General features: G+C 41.5%; 1 protein-coding gene and 1 long non-coding RNA gene across 4 annotated transcripts in view; both read left to right on the forward strand.

The window, feature by feature from the left end:
- chchd6b (coiled-coil-helix-coiled-coil-helix domain containing 6b) overlaps window positions 1-20500 on the forward strand; it is a 187751-nt gene that overhangs the window by 138136 nt on the left and 29115 nt on the right. The gene's annotated exons all lie outside the window — the stretch shown is intronic.
- On the forward strand, window positions 123-12772 carry LOC123956718. 3 transcript variants are annotated; one of them, XR_006821607.1, is made up of 5 exons: window positions 123-399; window positions 4838-5139; window positions 5867-5950; window positions 10499-10613; window positions 11624-12772. It is a non-coding gene; the product is annotated as an uncharacterized LOC123956718 (long non-coding RNA). The 3 variants fall into 3 exon arrangements; XR_006821608.1 differs by lacking the exon at window positions 11624-12772 and having other exon boundaries at window positions 10499-11614; XR_006821609.1 differs by lacking the exons at window positions 5867-5950; window positions 11624-12772 and having other exon boundaries at window positions 10499-11614.

The raw sequence follows: 20500 nt of genomic DNA on the forward strand, positions 1-20500 counted from the left end.
GGGGGGGGGGGGTACAGGAGCTGGCCAAGTGAAATGGAGAGGATTTGAGGCTGACCTGTGTAAAGTTTTCTTCCTTTCCAAGTATCAACAAGGATGTTTGTTTGCATTCAGCTTCCACAGTTACACGTACCACAGTCGCTCTCGCGCATCAGTGGTACGTAAGGTGTTGGGCAGTAATACTGTAATATTACTTTTCCCAGTAAAGAATAGTGTGACGGATTACTATTTCCAAAAACAGTAATTTTATTACAGTTACTAATCATGTTAAGGCTGCCCTGCACCATCCCTGACGTGAATGCGCGACTGCGCTGAAGCTCAGCGGCACCGGAACTTATCAGCTGTTAGCAAAAAAGCTAAAGGAAGACAGGAGAACAGGGAGGAGAGGTATTTTCGACAGCTGTAAGTAACGTTGTTGCCATTATTTTGTCACAGTCTAAGATGCAAAGAACGTTGTCGTCCGTTGTAAACTTTGTGCGACCAGCAAAAAGCTTTTAACCGCGAACAATTCTACATTGACTTAGGCTAATTGAAGCATCAGTTAAAGCAAAACAGCAACGTGAAACCGTAGCGTGAAACTCCTAAAGAAACTCCAGTCGCTACTGCCAGTGATGCTTGGACTCATCGGGAGAGAGTGGCGTTATATCACCCAGTAATAAGTAGGCTAGAGTAGCTAATATTACTTTTTTAAGGAGTAGCCCATTTGCTAAGTGACTAGGTAATAGCTATATTATTTCTGAGTAAGTTGCCCAACACTGAGTTGACAAGAAGGACCGGATAAATTGGGTATGTTTTGATCATTGCTTGTTATAGGCTATGTCTAGTGTTTACTTTGACGTTGTTGTGGATTGATCAATCATATAGCCTACATACACTTTGCTTTATTAATGGCTGTCTTTGTCTCCGCGCTCCTCATCGACAGACAGGCAAACAAGCGCTCCACGAGGTAACCATAACAACGGCTTCTGTGTAACTGGCGCGATCACGTGAAACTGTCGCGGTCGTTCTTGTCTCACGCACACGACCGCCCGCTGCAAGAGTTGAAATGTGAAAACTGTCTCCAACAGTTTTTCAATAGACAGAGACTGATCTGACTGTTTGATCTGAGTTTCCTGAATAATATAACTGTTTTCTTTAACAGTTAGGCCACCAGGTCTTAAACAGGCAGTGACCTTTGCTGCTGTCTCTGCTGTTAACTTCTACTGTACTAATTTGAAAATTAGTGGTTATATTATTTAGTTATAGAATCAATTATTTCATGTTGCATGCTGCACATTTAACTGTTGAAGCTTGGTAAAAAAAAAAAAAAAAGAATATAAAATAATTATTATAGAGAGGTGGCAATGTCGCAGTGGAGACACAGACACTTGTCTTTGATTCCCACTGCAACACATCCACCAAATAAGTTGTTGTCATGGGTCCTGCTTTACCACCCATGTTATAATAGAAACGCCGCCAGTTTTGTCGGGGTGTGGAGCGGGGTCTCAGTATATTTTTCTACTTTTTTGCCCTTTGCCAATCACATGCCTGACTAATTCATGGGAAAATGTGTGTGTTTACCAAACTGTGAAAACATGGTTAAATACACTAGACTGTGTCTCGTTTTCTAAGTATTACCCAATATGGCTCCTCCACCACTCCGTACTTACATCACATTAAAAACCAGCTGAACTACTAGCAAAGGAAAAGCCTAAGATTATTATGATGCACATTCTCTGACAGTGGCCTGGAAGAACAAACCTAGAAATTGCACAAAGCTAAACACACGGTCATAATACAAGGTAGAAGGTACATTTATTTATCAGCACAGGGTTATATAACGAGATTAAGTTGTAGTTCACTTTATGCTACTCACAAAAACAAACACTATATACACAAATGATATACAGTAGATGGATGAATAAATAAAAAGTCCTAGAATGAAAAGTATTTTACATGGTGGAGTGCTGAGGATTAATTAAGGAGTCTCTCAGCCTGGGGGAAGAAGCTGCTCTGTAGTCCAGTGGTACGACAGCTGATACTTCTGTATGTCTTGCCAGACGGCAACAGGGTGAACAGACTGTGGTCTTTTAGTATCCTTTGGACACTGCGCAGGCACCTCACCTCACCGATATTACTAATGCTCAGTAGATGGGTACCAATGACCTCCTGAGCGGTTTTGATCACCCGCTGCATAGCCCTCCTGTCCTGGGCCGTGCACATCCCACGCCAGTGTGTGAAGTTTCCAGTCAGGATGCTTTCTATTGCTCCTCTGTAAAAGTTAACTAGAAATTTGCATGGTAATTTTGCTTCCTTGAATATTCTTAAGAAATACAGCTGTTTCTGAGCTTTCTTCACCACCAGGGAGATGTGAGATGATCATGTCAGAGTCTCTGTGATGCTGATTCCCAGGAACCTAATGGCCCTATTTCATTGCCGGTACCAGCTCAACTCGATTCGACTCGACTCTACTTGATTTCCATTGCAGATAGTACCCCCTCAATGTAGCCAGTCGTCATAATAAAGCCTCACTAAACTGCCGCGACGTAATGTTCAGTGTAACACACACCCACGACCAGTGTAGGGCAAGCTACTTGGAAGATGTAGTTAGCTAAGCTACTAGCTACTCTACATTAAATGAAGCTTCACTACACAGAAGCTACCCCCAGTGAAATGTAGCAAGCTAAGCTACAGCAATGTGGCAAAAGTAACTTAGTTACATATAAGCTACTTTTAATATTTTATAGTTAGGTCATTACACACTCAGACACACACACACACACACACACACACACACTCACACACACAGTAGGCTATAGGCCTAGTTTATATTGAACAAACTTCATTCCACAGTAACAATAGAGGAAAGACTAAAAACCTGCTCCAAACAGAGTGTGTGTGTGCGAGAGACAGAGCTAAATCAGACACACAGAAACTCTCCTACTTAGTGCCATATCATTGCAGCTAAATGTATTTCCTCATTTAACAAACGGAGAACCATTGTTGTTTGTATAAAGTAACTTAATTATCACATTATTAATTAATTATATATTTTTTATTGTTTATATATGAATTTGTGCTCTGGCAACATTGCAACTTAAACATTCATGGCAATGGGCGCGAGAGAGAGACAGAGAGAGAGATCTCATCTCATGGAAACAAGTTTCTGCCACTACATATCAAAGTTTCCTCCTCACTAGAGGAAGAGCTGTCCAGGCTGGACACTGATCCTTCTCACAAGAGGTGTTACAATAATTACCACAATAGAAAGTAAACTCAGTGCGCGTGTCTTTATTCCCCTGCAGCAAAGTCGCAGACATCAGCCAAAGGATCGGTACGTGATGTCACCGTCACATGGAAGCGCTTCTGCCGGCTGCACATACAGGTCCGTGTGTGGCGGTGGCGTCACTCACTGATCCTTCAGAACCGCTTGGGAAAATGTAGCTTCTGTGGAAGCTACGGCGCTACTCGGCCAATAAAAGAGCTTCATTACTGAAAAGCTACTTGATTCAGAAAATAGTGACGCTACCACCAAGCTACTGAGAAATGTAGTTAAACTAGTAACGGCACTACTTGTAGCGACACTACTACCCAACACTACCCACGACCCACATATACCCAGATGTCTCATGATTTAAGTAAAAATGTTTCAACATTACAGAAACAGAAAAATCTTACAGCTGTGTTTTCCTCTACTGTAGTTGCTGGAGTCATCTGCTGCGTTGGCTGCAGTGGTCTGTGGGACTAGAGGGCTCTGTGAGCATGACTGGCCGGCCAGCTCGCTAGCTACACCCGCTGGTTAGCTTGCTAGCTACCCAGCCTGCACTTGTGGAGCTTCTCAACTCCGAAAACGTTTAAGCAAATTTTCAACCCGTCTTCAATTTTCGTACAACTGCCAATATTCGGAATCTACACAGCTGATTTCTCGCCTCAAAACTTCTCATAAGTGGATTTAGTGATGAAATAGTGTATGAAAATTGTAAACTATAAAATGCTGGCCCTCGCTTTGCGCATGCAATGATGAGACTGAGAGAGTGAATAATGACGATTCTCTATCAGTGATCTGCAGTGTTTTCACGTCACCTTTTGGTACCGACTCAGCTCTCTTAGAACCTCGACGGATGTGATATGAAAGAAAGTAACAGGTACAACTTCTCCCCAATGGAAAACCAAAAAAGGTAGAGTCGAGGCAAGTCGAGCTGGTACTATGCGGTGAAAAAAGGCCATAAACCTGTTTACCTGCTCCCACACAGCTCCACTGATGTGGACAGGACTGTCTTTACCTCCCTTCTGAAATCAATTATCAGCTCCTTGGTTTTGCTGACGTTAAGCAGTAGGTTGTTCTCTGCACACCATTCTTCAAGATTGTCCATCTCCACTCGATATGAAGTGTAATTTTTATTTGAAATCCGGCCAAGGATGGTGGTGTCGTCCACAAAGTTCACAACAGAGTTCTCTCCATGCAGTCATGGGTGTGCAGCCTTAGCACACAGCCCTCCGGCGCTGTGGTATTGAGCACTCAAGTGAAGGAGGTGTGACTGCCACTCCGAACTGTCTTGTACAATGTCTTGTAGCTGCATAGCATCCTGGTCTATTGAAGCCCCTCCTCTTTCATCCCGAGGGGCATTAACTAACACATACAAATATCTGGAAATCACATAATGTGATTTATGTTTTGCCAGTTATCTAATTACAAAACACATCTGCTGCCAAACTGCAAAATGGGTGGTACATCTGCAATCATTTTAAGTCTCAAATATTTTTTTGTGTAGAGTTTTCCTTTCATAACTTGTAGTGAGATGACATTCGGTTATACTTGATGTTAGCTGCACTGAGTGTCCTGTCTCCATTTGACACCCAGGGAGAACCACTTTCTGTTTCATACAGCATCCACAGACGAAGGCCGACAGAGAGGAAGAATACAAAGGATGGTAGGATTTTAAAGAGAAGAGAGATTACCAGAGGGCCCTGAAGCAGCAGGGGACCTGACCCAAGTGTCTGGAGTGAAACTCAGGAATGTCACAGCACATGAGTGAGGGTGGAGCAGTTCAAGAACCCTGCGCTGTCATGGCTGACACTGGAGGAGGAGATGAGCCTCGGAAGAACGGGAACAAAAAGAAAAGCAGAAGGCTGTACAACCCAATTCAACAGTGAAGCCACAGAGTAAGAAGAGGGAACAAGGGAAAGGGGTCAAGGTTATTAAGGGCAAAGTATTTCATCTGGGTGCAGGGGGGGCAGGAGAGCGAGAGAGACATTGGGTCAAGTTAGGAAGGTGGAAAAAAGGGAAGGAGTCCGAGAGTTTGTCCACTGAGGCCTGTAGATGCAGCTTGAAGAAGATAGCTCCCTCCTCTCTGCTTTATTATATTACACTGGTGGATAAAAAGAATCCGACATCCTCTAAAGTCATTACAGCCCAGTAAGACTGGCTCAGAGGGCAACGCAGCTCCTTAACCCCTCTCAGCACATGCCTGGATGTGTGTGTGTGTCTCACAGGGTGACTGAATGAGAGAAAGGAAAGGGTGTGCACACGTCTGAAAGACTGAGCAGAGAGACTGTTGGGGTGTGTGTGTATGCACACGCATTCACCAAAACCAAAGTGGCACATCACTTAATCCTTCCGCAGTAACTAGGATAAGCCAGCAGTCTTATCTTTCCTTCTCCCCCCTCGTTCTTTCCCTCACTCTTTCTTTCCTCGGGAAACTATTGTCCCTATTCCCGTCATACCCTCCACACACACCCCACCCCCTCTCCCTCTTTCATTCTTATTATTACCCTGCTCAGCCCCAGACTTTAATGCCTCATTATTCTGTATTTAGGGCCTGGAATCTTCTCTTGCGCCGGCAGTAGGGGCTAACATGGATTCTACATTTCTTTGGATCTTTATTGCCAGGCTGTTCACGGGATTTGAGAGCAGCTTTCCGGGAGAAAACGGATTTTGCTGCCATCGACAGTCATGCTGCAGGCTCCTGCCAAGGTGTGATATTGTAACATTATGCCAGGGAGCCTACCCTTGGGAACAGAGCAACAGGTCTAAGAGTATCTGAGGTTATGTTGCGGCGTAGGTGCAGTAATGCGTGGTTTGTTTATAGAGCAACAGACAGATTAACAGGGTTCCTACGCAATATGGAAAAGTATGGAATTAGATGTTAATAAATTGTATGAATTAAAGTAAAGTTATGATGATGGAAACTATAAATTCAGAAAACAAAAAATTGTTTTTCATGGCGTTTTTAGCAAGCAGACAGAATGTGTACTAGCTAGAGCGAGCTTGATGTTGTTGAAAGCCAGGCAAGAAGTATGTCGTGCGACTGAGCGACGCACACTCCTACATATAGCTGCCTCTACACCGTAACGTGCAGTGCTGCACGCCTGCACGTTACGGCCCAACGGTTCTGCCCCAAGTGTCTTACAGCTGTACCAAATCTGGACAAATTAGTTTGAAAGATAATGCGGCAATATCTTTGAATTGCATATATACATAGCTTCACAAATAACCAAATGTTAAACTTGTTTGAACACACTGAGTTATGCAGTGATGATGTCATCAGAAAAGTAAACAGACTGTCTTTTCTGCATAAGGAAACCGTACCTTTCTGGTTGTGTTCTGTGTTTCCATGGACACTAAATAAACAAGGCTGCCCAGTCACCATGAAAATTACAATATTGAATTGTTTTCAACCTTATCAGTTCTTATTTATTAAAAAAACTAAAAATATGGGAGAACAATAATATAATATTATTATTCAGTACGTTGAGGAAAAATAAAATGAGTATAGGTAGCACTGTTTGTTTACTTTCTCTTTGGGCAGAGATGTATGACACTGGAACAGCGTGCAACCATCTGTGTGGACTGAATGGCCTCAATGGTTTAGTGTTAATTAATTTGTATGAGCTACTTACCTAGATATAATCTTCTGGCAGTTATTTGGCAACGTAATAGCATCGTAGTCAGAATGTAACATACTTTACATGTTGATAGTTGGATTTTAAAACCGTTCATTTACATAATAAACCTAAATAACATCTAGATGTCCTCTGACAGCCCTAAAAAAGACCCACACCAAACAATGAATACTTCGTACCAAACAAGTGTTGTCTGTGTACCCAAAGTCTGATGTAGCTTTTATCTGCGTCAATTTTAATTACGATTGTCTTCAAATTTAGCTGGAAAGAATTTCTGTGTCATCTGAGAAAAAATCATTCAGGTGACTTTCCTTAAATTTCTTTTAGAGCAATTCTGACAAACTTCCTAGTTAAATGTCTAGTTGTTTGCCCTAAACATCAAAATTAGTTAGGTGAGAGGTGCACCCCTGTGCCTTTTTGTTATTAACATCTAATTGTTGTCTGCCCTGTTCCATGCATAAAAACCCTTGCCAAGCTTTTCTTCCACTTTGTGCAGTTCTTAGTTCAGATTGAGAGTGTAAGGTTGGATGGATTTTGTGTCCATTTATAACCATAAAATACAGCCAACATGATGTCCTTTGAGACTTTAGCAGCAATTAAGGGCTACACAAATTCATGTGATTTAGTAAAAGTGCGAGGGGATGAAAGAAGTAGAGACAAGGCCATTTTTAAGTGAACAATTACAATTCGAGGGCATATCGTTCAGAGGGTAATGTGATGCACCTCTCAAGAAGACACCATCTTTAAAAAATGTGACCAGTTGACGACTTCTTAACAAACGTGTTGTCGACCAACCAGAATAGCAATTTTTTTTTGTTGCTTTCTGCCCTCAAATTCGGACTCAGCGGCTGTAAAAGCCATCTTATTCTGCCAGGGTATGCTTGAAAGAAACTAGTTCTTACAAAGTGTCATCCAACCCCGTCTAAAGGAAAAAGTGTTTATACCTGTTCCAAACAGCCTCAATTGAAGCTGGGCTGAAAAGCCTGCCACCATAGAAAGGGTCGAGATGTGATGAATAGTACAAATGCTCAAAACGGCACCCGCTTTCGGATAGCCTCTCCTCAAATGTATTTCTGGCATTGCACTCATTTGTACAAACAAAAGGTGAGAAAAGTAGCTGTCACCTTAAGACTGCCCCAGTCAGGCACTTTCACTTACCATCTAACACACTTTTCCTTCTCCATACTCAGTCACTCGTGCACTCACACAAATATAGTGTCAATAATGGCAGGGCGCTGTTTGTATAATGATCCTATCTTCCCAAATTGACGGGGTGCTATCGGCTTTGTCTGTCACACAAAGAGAAACGAGGCAGTGCGAGTACAAGTGGATCACCCCTCCGCGCACACACCGAACCCCTCTATCATGGCATCCTCCCATAGACTTCCTGTGTCAACAGAAGCTTTGATTAACCGGGGACCGGCCTTTGTATCACTTGGACAAAAGCGCCTTTACATGGTGGATTTCTGTTGAAGACGGCACAGTGCAAGTTGCAGCAGTGAAATTATGTGGCTCAGACTGGCACAGCATGAAAGCTCTAAAAAGAATATTTGATTTCAATACATCAAATCATTTTCAAATTTCCTTTCAATCCCGCTGCTTTGTTTTTCCGCTCCTTGTTTGTGATTAGTACTCTAAAATAAAAACGATGTGCCGACTCTCATCTCGTAACTTCAGTCAGGAATCATCTAGAGAACATAAATTAAACACAGCCAATTTCCTTCCTCACCGACAGTGTGATTTTTACCTTAAACTTCCAATTAGCTGCCGTCACTTTAGCTATCCATCACTCTCCAGTAAGGCTTCCTTTTCCCAGCACATGATGTGCATCAGCAACACTGTGATCAATTTAACTCTGATGATAGGCATGTGGGTTGTATCCATCAAACCCAGCTAGTTATGACAGCAAAAGGAAATTAATATTTAGCTGCTCTCATGTACGGAGTCGGATGGGACGTGATGGCAGAGTGCACGCGCAAGTTTGCGGATGCTGTATGTGCACTTGCTCCCCTGAAGGCAGGAAGTATGTGTGTGTGTGTGTGTGTGTGCAGTAGCAGATAAGTGACAGGGTTAGGGACCTCTGAATGATGCCCTCTGCCTCTTTACCTGCTGGCAGGGAGGCTGCCAGGTGAGAAGCTGGCCAGTGCCAACAGGGCAACTGAATGCCAATCAGTAGTGGCCTACAGGCCATGTTTGGTCACCTTTTGTTAGAGGAGTGGGGTGAGAAGCTGTAGTGTGGACTCTAATGTTTTAATGAGCTTTGTGTGCTTCTAACGTCATATCAGATTCATGTGGGATGTAGTTGATGAGGTTCTGGTGAAGGCAGGAGTCTGATTTGGACAGTGCTCAGTTATGAGAGGAAAGGGAGTGTGTGTTGTTTAAATGGAAGCCTGGTTCTACCTATAGATGGCAGCATTACACTCAGAGTCCGTCGTCCCTGTGTCACACCCCTCTTACAACCATTTCATTGCAGCACAGAAAAGACTTTCTCTGTGATACTGTTGATCCCTAAAGGAAAGTTCACTTTTCACTTCATAAGGAGGTAAACACAGGTTAAAGGCTCCTGGAACTGTTAGAGTCTCAGTTTCTTGCTCAAGGACACTAAGGTAGGCCACCTGCTGTCATAGGGCTGCTTAGGACACCACGTCAGATTTAGACCGATTTGAACTTGGTGTGGTAAAAAAAAAACTGATGAAAAATCTCCTATATAAGCCTTTACTGAAGTGCAATTTAAATCGAGTTAGTAAATGACACATACTGTCGCTTTATTACACTATCTATTGATCCCAGTTCCATTTTGCTTCGGGTTGTGTGACAATCTGACAGCTGTGAGGGATCGGGGACTGTCAGGAAGCAAATGCATTTTTTGAATTTGTGAAGGAGGCGTGTTCAAGCTAAAACATTGAGTTAAGTTGCTTTTTAAAGGATTGGCAGTGTCATCAGATTTTTTTTCATTAATTCTTTGTATCATGAATTGTTCATTTGCAGTAACGTAGTCATGTAACTGCACCCAGCCAAGAAGTAGTCAAGACACATAAACCCTTGTAAAACCATACCCTGAGCTTCTGTACAGATTAAATAACAGAGATGTAACATGTTAACTGGTGAACTTTAGAGGTGCTGGTAAGATATTTTGTTACATTTGGACAAGGCCAAACAGGCTAGCGGTTTCCCTCTCTTTCCAGTCTTTATGCTAAGCTAAGCTAACTTGCGGTCCGCTCAAATTACATATTTACCGTACAGACATGAGAGTGGTATCAATCTTCTCATCCAACTCTTGGCAAGAAAGCAAATATGTGTGTTTCCAAAATTCCTTCCCTTAAAACCAGAGGACTGACTGATTGGCGCACACGCCAGCCCGCCGCCCGCATAAACTGGGTCACACAATCTGCTGTACAGATGTCTCTACATCCTGTTTACTATCACGACCCATGAAATTGATTCTTTTATCTGTATGTTTGTGAGCGTTTTCACTGCGTGACACAGGTTGCTCTTCCTCTTTCCCACCATGCCCTCTACATATAGTACCTGGTATGTCTGTGTCGTGTACGAGACACTCATTTCATGCTTCATTTGTCGCCTCACGAGCTCCGTTAATAAACAAGATCCTTTGTTGCAGCTGTCTCCCTGACACCTCTCCGCGTGTGCGTCAGCTGTCAGACGACTTGTCTTCGGCGCTCGTGTGGGATTAGGTGAGGCGTCACGCTCATCAGCATCATGCCGCCGTGTCCACGGTGAGGGGAAATAATGCCAAACTCATTACCAACTTCACTGTCCACCCATATAGGGATTGTAGCTACTTCCATAAGCAGATCAGTAAATCTGATTGTTCTCAGTTTGTTGAAAAATTGTGCATTTTACATTGATGCAATCGCAGGAAACAGTTTTGAGCTGCTATTTTTTCTCTGTCTGTCCATGTGTCCATCTATCTGCTTGTGTATCTCTGGGGGGTGGGTGGGGAGATTACATAAGAATTGCTCCAGGCCAGGGTTCATCTCCCATCTCCCCAGAATGCACCTGTGATGGGACAGAACAGCGCTAAAACCTGAGGCGCGCACAAAGGAAGGTCAACTTTTCCATTCAACCTCTCCTCTACTAGCATTTTACGTCTTTCAAGGACCTCGGCGAGGCTGCCGCAGTCGATTTTCTTTGCTTTTGTTTTTTTTTTCACTTTCTCTAAAATGTGTCTCTTTTATGACACAGGCTTGTGAAACGCTTTGAGCAACATGCACAAAAGAACAGTATACATGTGACTATGATAATAGCCTTGATCATTTTCGAAGTTTTATTTAACATGTTTTTCAAGTTTGTTTAATACTCAAAAGCAGACACATTTATGATGATGAAGAGGACATTGCAGTAATTCAGATTATTTACACTTTATACCACACTCGCTATTAAAAAGCAGTTTCCTTGGAGCCTAACATTGAATTTTGAGTTTATTTTTTTCCACTCAGACAGCATGAAGGAGTGTTTATATGTTGTGTTATTAAAAGGGAGAGAGCTGAGACAGTGACTAATCTATTTCCTTTCACACCCAGCAGCCAGTAATCACTGTTCTATGGAGCTGCTCACTCATCCATCCATGATGTTATCAAGATACATTATCTGTGTGTGTGTGTTTGTGCACTATGATGTGCATTTGTGTGATTAGGGGGCTTTGAAAGCAGGTGTTAAAAATGCTTGTGTGGGCATTTCAGTGCGTGCAAGAGTGCACATTTGTGTGTTTTTTTGTTTTTTTTAGGATTTGAAGACTGTGTGTGTGCCTTTGTGTCAGAGCTCCGTCCACGCTGCAGATCCAAATGCAACACGTTCTCCCTGCAGCCTGTGGCTCGATCTCACATTGTCAACCAGCGGAGGTCACACTCTAATGTGTGAACATCGCTCCCTGTGCCCGGCCCTGAAAGGCAGATGAAGCTTTTTTTGCTTGAACAAGGCCACAAAGACACGTCTCCCAGCTGTTTTTTACGGGGTCCGGCTTACTGTGCTGCCACCAGTGTCTATATTATCTATCATTATGAGTGCTGTGGATATTGTAAATTTGTAAAAGCTGATGTTAGCGCACATACAGGTGAACCATGGATGGAATTGCACAAGCCGAGGATGGATGCGTTGGGATGCAGAAGAAAGGAAGACATCACAGTCACGAACTGAGGTCGTAAATCAAAGGGGTGTTGTGGTCTGTGTCATATTTTGTGCCAAAGAGAAAAGAAAACTGAAGGAAAACACACACCTACTAAGGTAGACCTACCATAGACGGTATCTATAATGTTGACATATGGATTTTGGAGGCCCGTGTGGACATGAATGGCCTGTTTATGGACTGTATTCATGCTGTTGATGTTGATTAACAGAACGATGTAGGGCTGGACAATTGAACTTCAAAAATCAAAATCACGATTAATTGAAAATTTACCTCCATTACGATTATTGAAAGATTATTTTGTTTTCTTTTGTTGTTTTTTGCCCTCATAGTTCACTGACAAGGTTTGTACTGTAAATATGCTCAACTATTAAAGCTGGGTTTATTTATTTTGATTCACAGGTTTCACAAATCCATTATCAAAATGTTAATACGGTAATGTTGACGTGCACGTTACAGAGACATGGTTCCCCTATATTCGGCGAATCGCCGCTGCTAAATTATGACCGCTGCTATTAAAATTTCACTATTATTTAATATCCACGCAGAACAATTGATTTTCACCCGCACACTGTGTGAGCACAGTAAATCACGCTTTACTAGCTTCCTCTCAACTCTTAACCTTCAAGTCTCAAGCAAGTCCCAAGTTACTGTGATGAAAGTCATAATTAAAGTCATTGCTGGGGTCAAGCAAGTCACAAGTCAAGTCATATGAAATTCTTAGGAATTCAGTTTGTTTAAACAGTTTAAGAGAGGTGGCAATTCAACTGTATGATTATTTTGGAGGATGTAGTGAGTGTTTGTGTTCTAACTATATTGAACTATACACAAAGGTGTTTCTATTATTTAGTCTATACTATTAGTTTCAGTAATTATTTAAAATTTTTTTTAATATAATTGATAGGTAGATTACTATGAGGCTTCAAAGTGAGTTGCGTCAATTTTGATTGTACTGGTTGGTCTGACAGAGGCCCTGACTGTGATTGTATCTAGAAATGGTTTGCATTGTTCGAATCACAAGGATTTTAGCTTTCAAACAGTGGATCATATAAGTATGAACCTAACATAGCAGTTGTGGGCACATACTGAGAGCTGTCATCAGGACCTGTTACCACCAGGGATGTTAAGAGGTTTACACATTAAGTTACAACAGCACCAAACTGCAGCCAAACAACTGGGTGTAGCTTAAACTTAACGCTAGCTTTCTATGCGTTCGACCAGCCCATAAGTTAGCTAAAAAGCCACAGTCACGTAACATACCTTTCTTTATGGGTTCTGTGGATGAAGTTGGATGTTGTGGAGGTCGTGTCACTGATTTTTTTAGCTGCAGGACCTTGCACACCGCTGTTCTTTTCTTCCTGCCGTCATCGACAACATAATCCTTGAAAGTCTGTGTTGTACTACACCTAACAGCCTTTTTCTACGCCGCTGGTTGGAGATCCGGGCTGCTATGTGAAAGAACACATGGTTGCAGATTTATGCCGCAAATGTTGGAATAAGCAAATTGCAAGTATTTAAAAAAAAAATTAAGTCATTTTCAAGTCATCTGTCTCAAGTCTAATTCAAGTCTCAAGTCATGAACAACCAAGTCCAAGTCAAGTCTTTTGTCTTTTTTAGTCAAGCAAGTCTCAAGTCTTCAAATTTGCGACTCGAGTCTGACTCGAGTAAAGTCATGTGACTTGAGTGCTCCACAACTGTCCTCTCCCTATTCATCAAACGATTTCTACATGACAGACCTGGCTTTTGTAAGAGCTTTCGGAGTTAGGTCTTTTAACTGCAGTGCAATGTGTTTGCATAGCGAATGAGAGAGTGAGCGGCAGAAAGTGATGCTGAAAGCGAGCGAGTAATAAGTTCTCAGTCTGGAAGTAAGTGTACAGTGTTGGTAACAGTGTGTCCGTTTATAAAAGTCTGTCTGTTTTTTCCACAACTGCTGGAAAGTGAAGGCAGTTAGCGCTAGCTAACATCTCCCTGTGCTTCAGACTCCGGTCTGAAGGCTGAGCAGAACTGGACGGGGTGGAATCACGTGACGACACGCGGTATCATGTTTCATGCGGAAAGTAGCAAGAACACACAATATTAACAGGATTAAATAACCGACATGAGGAAATTACGTTGGTTAGAGGTTCTGAATTTCAGTTTCAATTACTTTTCGATTAATCTTCCAGCCCTAAAACAACGTTGGTTATTCAAATTAAAAAATAATTTTTTCTGTCTGGCAATACACGGTTCAAGATTACTTTTTGGTTTCTCTTTGCAGAATTGAAATAGGAACACATTTGTGCATGATAGATAAGTATACACGTGTTTAAAATATACCGAGACATTTTTGCATTGCTGGAAGATGAGAGTGCTGCTCACACACAAGGATTATTAATAAACAATTAATATATATAAACACAAGGATAAATTCTTTCACCTTTGTAAGATGTTTCACTGTGACATCAATGATCTACTCTGATGTTACGTAGTGGTCAGGGAGCGTCTTGATGCCCATGAGAGTATTAAGACCCCGAACTCCCCGTGACCCCAGCTCTGTTTTACTGCCCTCAGCTGTCGTCACCCATTAGATATTGTGGCACCCAACGCCACAGGACGTATTCTCGTTCACTCTTTGACCTTTCTTTCACAAACCTATATACAAGATGTAGAACAGTCAGTAAACCTGAATTTCTCCTGTTCCCCTAATCAGCTGCTGCATCTCTCAGGCAGTGCTCGGTATTGAATCTGTGGTCGACAAGCATAGCTGGAGGTAAGAGTAGACTTTCACTGTGTACGTTTTTCAGTGCAGTTTGATTCAGGATCCAGCATTTACACTTAAATCCATTTACTTTTTACAAAAATATGGATATTAAAACTTGAACCACAAACACATTACATAATGCAATGCAAAACTGTCATTGAATTTATTAAGTACAGTATAGGGTACTGTTTTCATTGTCGAAAAATCCAACAATTACTTTTACTCAGAATGGTGTGTAATATCAGTCCAAATCCTAAAGATATTCAATTTACTGGGACATAAAATTAAGAAAAGATGCTGGAATAGGAACACTTTATAATACTGGTTCCTAGATGTGACTTAACAGTGGAAGAAACAAGACTATGAGGTTGTAATTTTTTGAACATAACCCATATATTTTATATGTTCTTCAATAACTCCACCATCTGACTTTCGAGAGATTTTCCCAAAGTCCCTTTCGTTACCTTACTGTACCCCCAAAATACATCATACCATAATTACTGCATAGGTTGCACAGAATATTAGAGTCATTAACACCATTTTCCCAAACTTCAGCTTTGTTTCCGAGAATTGTACTCTGTACTACCCAGCATTTACAAAAGAGTTAGAGTTTATATCTTCCTTACCTCCAAAAAGCCCTATTAATGTTAATCTCTTATTCCCATTAGTCTTGTTTCATTTCACCATTTAAGTTCCAGCAGGAACCAGTAAGTATTTTATTGGTACCTGTTTCAAACAATGAAATTACACTGTAAATTGCGGGCTGTATCATGTGTCATCACTGCTCAAACAAATAAGTGTTTGCCATTTTTTGCTTGTTAAATGACTTGCATTGGGGCATTTTTGACTATACTGACAGTATAGAGAGACGGTAAATACAGGGAGTGAGGAAGAGTCCGCAACTGGAATTGAACTACAATAGTAGTGCACCAAAATCCACTGAACCACAAGGTTCAGTGTTTGCGACTGTTTTGCGACTACACGACAAATTGATAGACCAATCAGTTCACCACTCATTACCTATTACATATCAAATATGTATCTATGTATGTGTGGGTTTATATATATATGTTTGTGTGTGTGTGTGTGTGTGTGTGTGTGTAATCGTCAGCTTGACCCAAAAATAGGGATTTTGAAAGATAAAAAAAGGGTCTTAGGAAAGGTGGAGAAATATTTGGGTGAGTGGTGAGTCACATGATTCTCCTGCAGCTCCTCTCTGTATATTGGAAAGCAGCCTGCGCGCCTTGACTCATTCCCTTCTCCCCGGGGAGTCCTCGCTGTCAGACTGCAGGGGAAATTGACCTGTGAGTAAAGCGGGCATTTTTGGGAATGGTTATTTATTGAACTGGTAGAGAGGAGTCTTGATGATTCACTGACAGGTTCAGTCACACACACAAATACAAATGTTCTCCTTGCAGTGCCAGGGAACTTTTATGATAAGAGTTGAAGTATCAAGGCAACTTCAGCCGCCAAATGTAGTAAGGATCATTTGTCTGTTCTGCAGTGAAGAGCGTTTTCTTTTTCTCATCCATCTCATCATCATGTTTTTCTCTTGTCCCACTCTTACTCTCTGACTCACAAGAGGTTTCTGTTAGTACAGTATGATCCAGTCTAGTCAGTACAACTGCTATAGGATGATTCTACCACCCATTGTTTCGTTTAACTTCATTTTAATGCTGTCAGATGAAATCACTACCGCCAGAAATCTTTCACAAGCTAAGAAATACATTATTTGAATATATCCAGTGGGGTTTGATTAGCAAATGATGGAAAATGTTTCTAAGCTACATAAGAAGTATGTTAACTTTGTAGTAGAATTCTGAGTTGCTGGTCACATCCCTAATTTTTCAGCAAATAATGAAGTGATAATGAAATGGCAATTTAATCTGATTATCAGGCTACAAGTATGTAATCTTTCAACAAAAATGAATCATCACATTTGATTCATGAGGTTTTCACCCAAAATCAGTAATATAAAACTGACAATATGATCTCTTCTAACAGATAACAAATAATGTAACAGATATTCTTATTTGATCACTTCAGGGCAATTCAACAAGCTGTGAACACAAAGCTCACATGGTCAACATGTTAGCAAAAATGTGCTTATTTATACAACCAGCAGATACAGATCACCACGCAGCTGTGTTTTGGACTCCACCAACTCCTGGGGGAAGTATCTAGCTCTTTAGCTACTAAACGCTTCATTGTGTTCACCAGCAAGTCTGTAACTTTGTTTGTCTGCTATTTAGCATTGGGCGGGTAGTGTACAGTGAATACACAGCTGGAAACCATGCTGAGACAGTGAGATGTGAGAGTGAAATAAAACAATGAAGTTGCATGCTGTAAAACAAAAATAATTAGCTGAAAGACACTAAAATGCACTGCAGAGTTGGGTGATAATTATCAGGTTTGTCACTACAAGTAACCTCTTTCAAATTACACAGTCATTTCATCAATTCTTAATATAAAGTACTGATTAATGCAGCTTAAGAGCTTTATATATTAAATAATTTCAGATTTGGACAATCTACAGTAAATTATTTGTAATTGTTAAGTAACGACCTTGCTGCCATCTATGGGGGCTACAAATGTGTTTGACATCAAAACAGGCGTCTCAAAACGTGTTTCTTGGTTCTTGCTCTACAGCGTTCAGCCGCCCAAACTGCACCGATTGAACAAAGAAACACTGAGATGCCTCGAGAGCATTTCATGATACCATTCTTTGAGAAACGCACCGCGCCCAGTCCAGCGGCCGAGCTGATCTGATGCTTAGCGACGTGACCTTCATGTCTTGCCCAGCACCATGGAAAGCCCCCCGGGTGCTCGTTCCCTCGCTCTCACCTCCCCCCACCACGTTGCCTATTTGGGGCGCTCCCTGCTCTGGTCTGGTACCTACTGTCACTTGCTATTCACAGACAACACATGGGCACAGCTACCTCGCAACACACAGGTGCAGCCGAGCATGATTAAGGCACATGCAAAATCATACACATACACACACAAGGTTTTGAGAGTAAATGTCTGCGACAGACAGATTGGAGGAGAGTGTAGACAAACATGTTATTAGTTTATTGGTGTTTAATGTGTGATTTGAGAGCTTTCTGTACAGTGTTATCCAAGGTGTTAATGAATATTTCAGTTGGGGTTGCGGTGATTTTAATTTTGCGATCATCACTTCTTTTTAAGCACACTGTCACTGATGTGAAGTAAATCAACAGGACATGATGAGTTGGAGGTACTGTAGGACCTGCCACACCCTGGTTTGTAATCGGTGGTCATGGTCATAGTGTGTGTGTGCGCCAGATAACAGACAGGATTGTAATCAAGCACCAGGCTGTCCTGTCCTGACATGAACTGGCCACTTACCATCCTGAAGACACGCTCACTCTGACAGCTTACATTATAATTTATGAGGTGGATGTTCTCCTCTCTCCACACACACACACACACACACACACACACACACACACACACACACCATATTTAACCTCTGGTGCTCGCCGACACAGCAGAGAGTTTGTTACTCCCTTCATCTCACAGTATATAGTCACGGCTACAAAGACAGCCCTGCAGCCTTCCTGCGTTATTGCTGCAGATTGTTTTCCTCACCATGCGAGCAACATAATCAGTTGATCTGAAAGTGGTGATGTGAGAAGACTCCAGTTGTATCTGTGGCGTGGACTGGCAACTTTTGACCAGGTGAATTGTGTAACAGTTTGTGCTGTGGTATCGATTTTCATAGCAAAACATTGATCTGGTGTGTGAGATTGCAAGCAAATGCTAATCTTCAATTCACATAAACAGGAAATAATCTCAAGCTTAATGTTAAAGAGCAACTTGTAGGTTGGAGACTCCAGTGAATCAATATGTTGGAAAATTATGTAGATTATAGATTTTCAAAATATATATAAACTACAGTAAGTTCTGTAAGAGACTTTTACTTCATGTTAGCTCCAGTTTATCACTAAGATATGGAAAAAATATCTACAAACAAAGCTAAAGCAAACAGAACTAATTTTGGTTGTCTAATACTGGCAGGAGAATTAATAATCTGCTTCTATTAGTCATATCTGGCATTGCCTAATACAATCTTACACTACGTTTTACGATGCTATACCTAACCTAATGTGGAAACTAGCTAATGTTAAAAAACGTGACTTAGCGGAGCAAAGTTCACGTTTTGGTCAAGCTGAATATCTGACAGATCCGTAACAATTACTCCTGTTGATGACAGAAACAGAAGCTGCTGCTGATGGTGGACCTGATGAAGCAGCTGTGTGTAATGTTGGGCAATCCATCCTGAAATCCATCATATCGTATTGCTCAAACATGCTACTATTCCCTATGAATTTTTGCCCTGAATGTCTTTTAAAAGATGAACAATTCTGCATTAAGTTTTCAAAGGGTTATTGTCAAAAAAGGTTAAGTATACATTTTGTAACATATTCAACCTGCAAGTTGTTCTTTAAACCCCAAATAATGTAGTCATTTGCCTTTTTTGCTAACGGCATGCCTTTAGGGATGGCAATGTTGCTTTCTGTCGGTCCACCACTTTGATCTCCGTATAAGTATTGCATGGATTGTAATGACATTTCCTGCAGACATTCATTTTCTCTTCAGGATGAATTGCAACAACTTCACTTTCCCTTGACCTATCATCTAGCACCATCAGCGGGTCAAAATGGAAGGGGGTGGAATCAACGACAATACAAATAGGCCACAGTGTCTATGCTGGTGATGTTTACTGCATGAGATGAGAAGCTCTTGGCAGTGGTGAGGGCTCGTCTCTGCAGAAGACACAGACGTGGTCTGAGTCTGAATATTTCTTTTTTGCTGCAATATAGAAAAAATATTCAACTAAACAACAAAAATGCATGTGCAGTCAGGCGGATTGGGCCCAAGTTAGGCCCCTGTGTAACTGGAGAGAAGCATGTGCCTGGGGCAGCTGCACCCTCTGCCCCCTCCTCCTCTCCCACCTACTTGCTCTGCTATAGGCTGTAGACTAGCCTTGTTGAAATATATTTTTGTCATTGCTGCAAATTTCACTTTCACAATGTATTTCAGGCTAACTCAGGCACTTCCAATCTTTCAGTTGCAATGAATCTCACAAAACATTGCAGGAGTTCTTTCACTGTGAAGCATCTGCAGACGTGCAACATATACAAATATGTAACTCAAGTTAGCCCAGAATGATAACTTTTACACAAGTTGACATATTAGTATTAGTATACTGAACACGTAGAATGGTTTTAATGGTGTCCAGTAAGTTTAAACTAAGTTCAATGTTACTTTTTAAACACAGCAAACAAACTAAAGCTGCCTTTACACAAGAACCAAGAATCTGATTAAATGTTCCACCTTTGTGGCAGACCTGATCTATTCGTGACTGTGTAGAAGGAAAAGTGAGACACCGTGATGTTGCTTTTCAATGTAGTCAGCCATGGGAACATCAGAGTTGTACCACAAAGGGTATAAAAATAATCAGAAATTCTGAGGGTATAAATGGAGCAAGCGATGTAGAAGCTCAGCACTGGTATGTGAGGTTTTCAGCAGGACAGGAACACAAACATAGCACGTCACCAGTGACAAGAAAAAAAACAACACCCAGAAACAACATTAGAACATTTCTTTTCGTTTGGTTGCCCTCTGAGTCTTTTTCTTCCCCCCTCGCTGTCTGTGTATCCTTTGCTGACTCTGTATGAGAAACAGGAGAGTTACACTGTCTGAAAGGAGAA

This window comes from Micropterus dolomieu, linkage group LG18, assembly GCF_021292245.1.
Source record: "Micropterus dolomieu isolate WLL.071019.BEF.003 ecotype Adirondacks linkage group LG18, ASM2129224v1, whole genome shotgun sequence".
NCBI classification, from domain to species: domain Eukaryota; kingdom Metazoa; phylum Chordata; class Actinopteri; order Centrarchiformes; family Centrarchidae; genus Micropterus; species Micropterus dolomieu.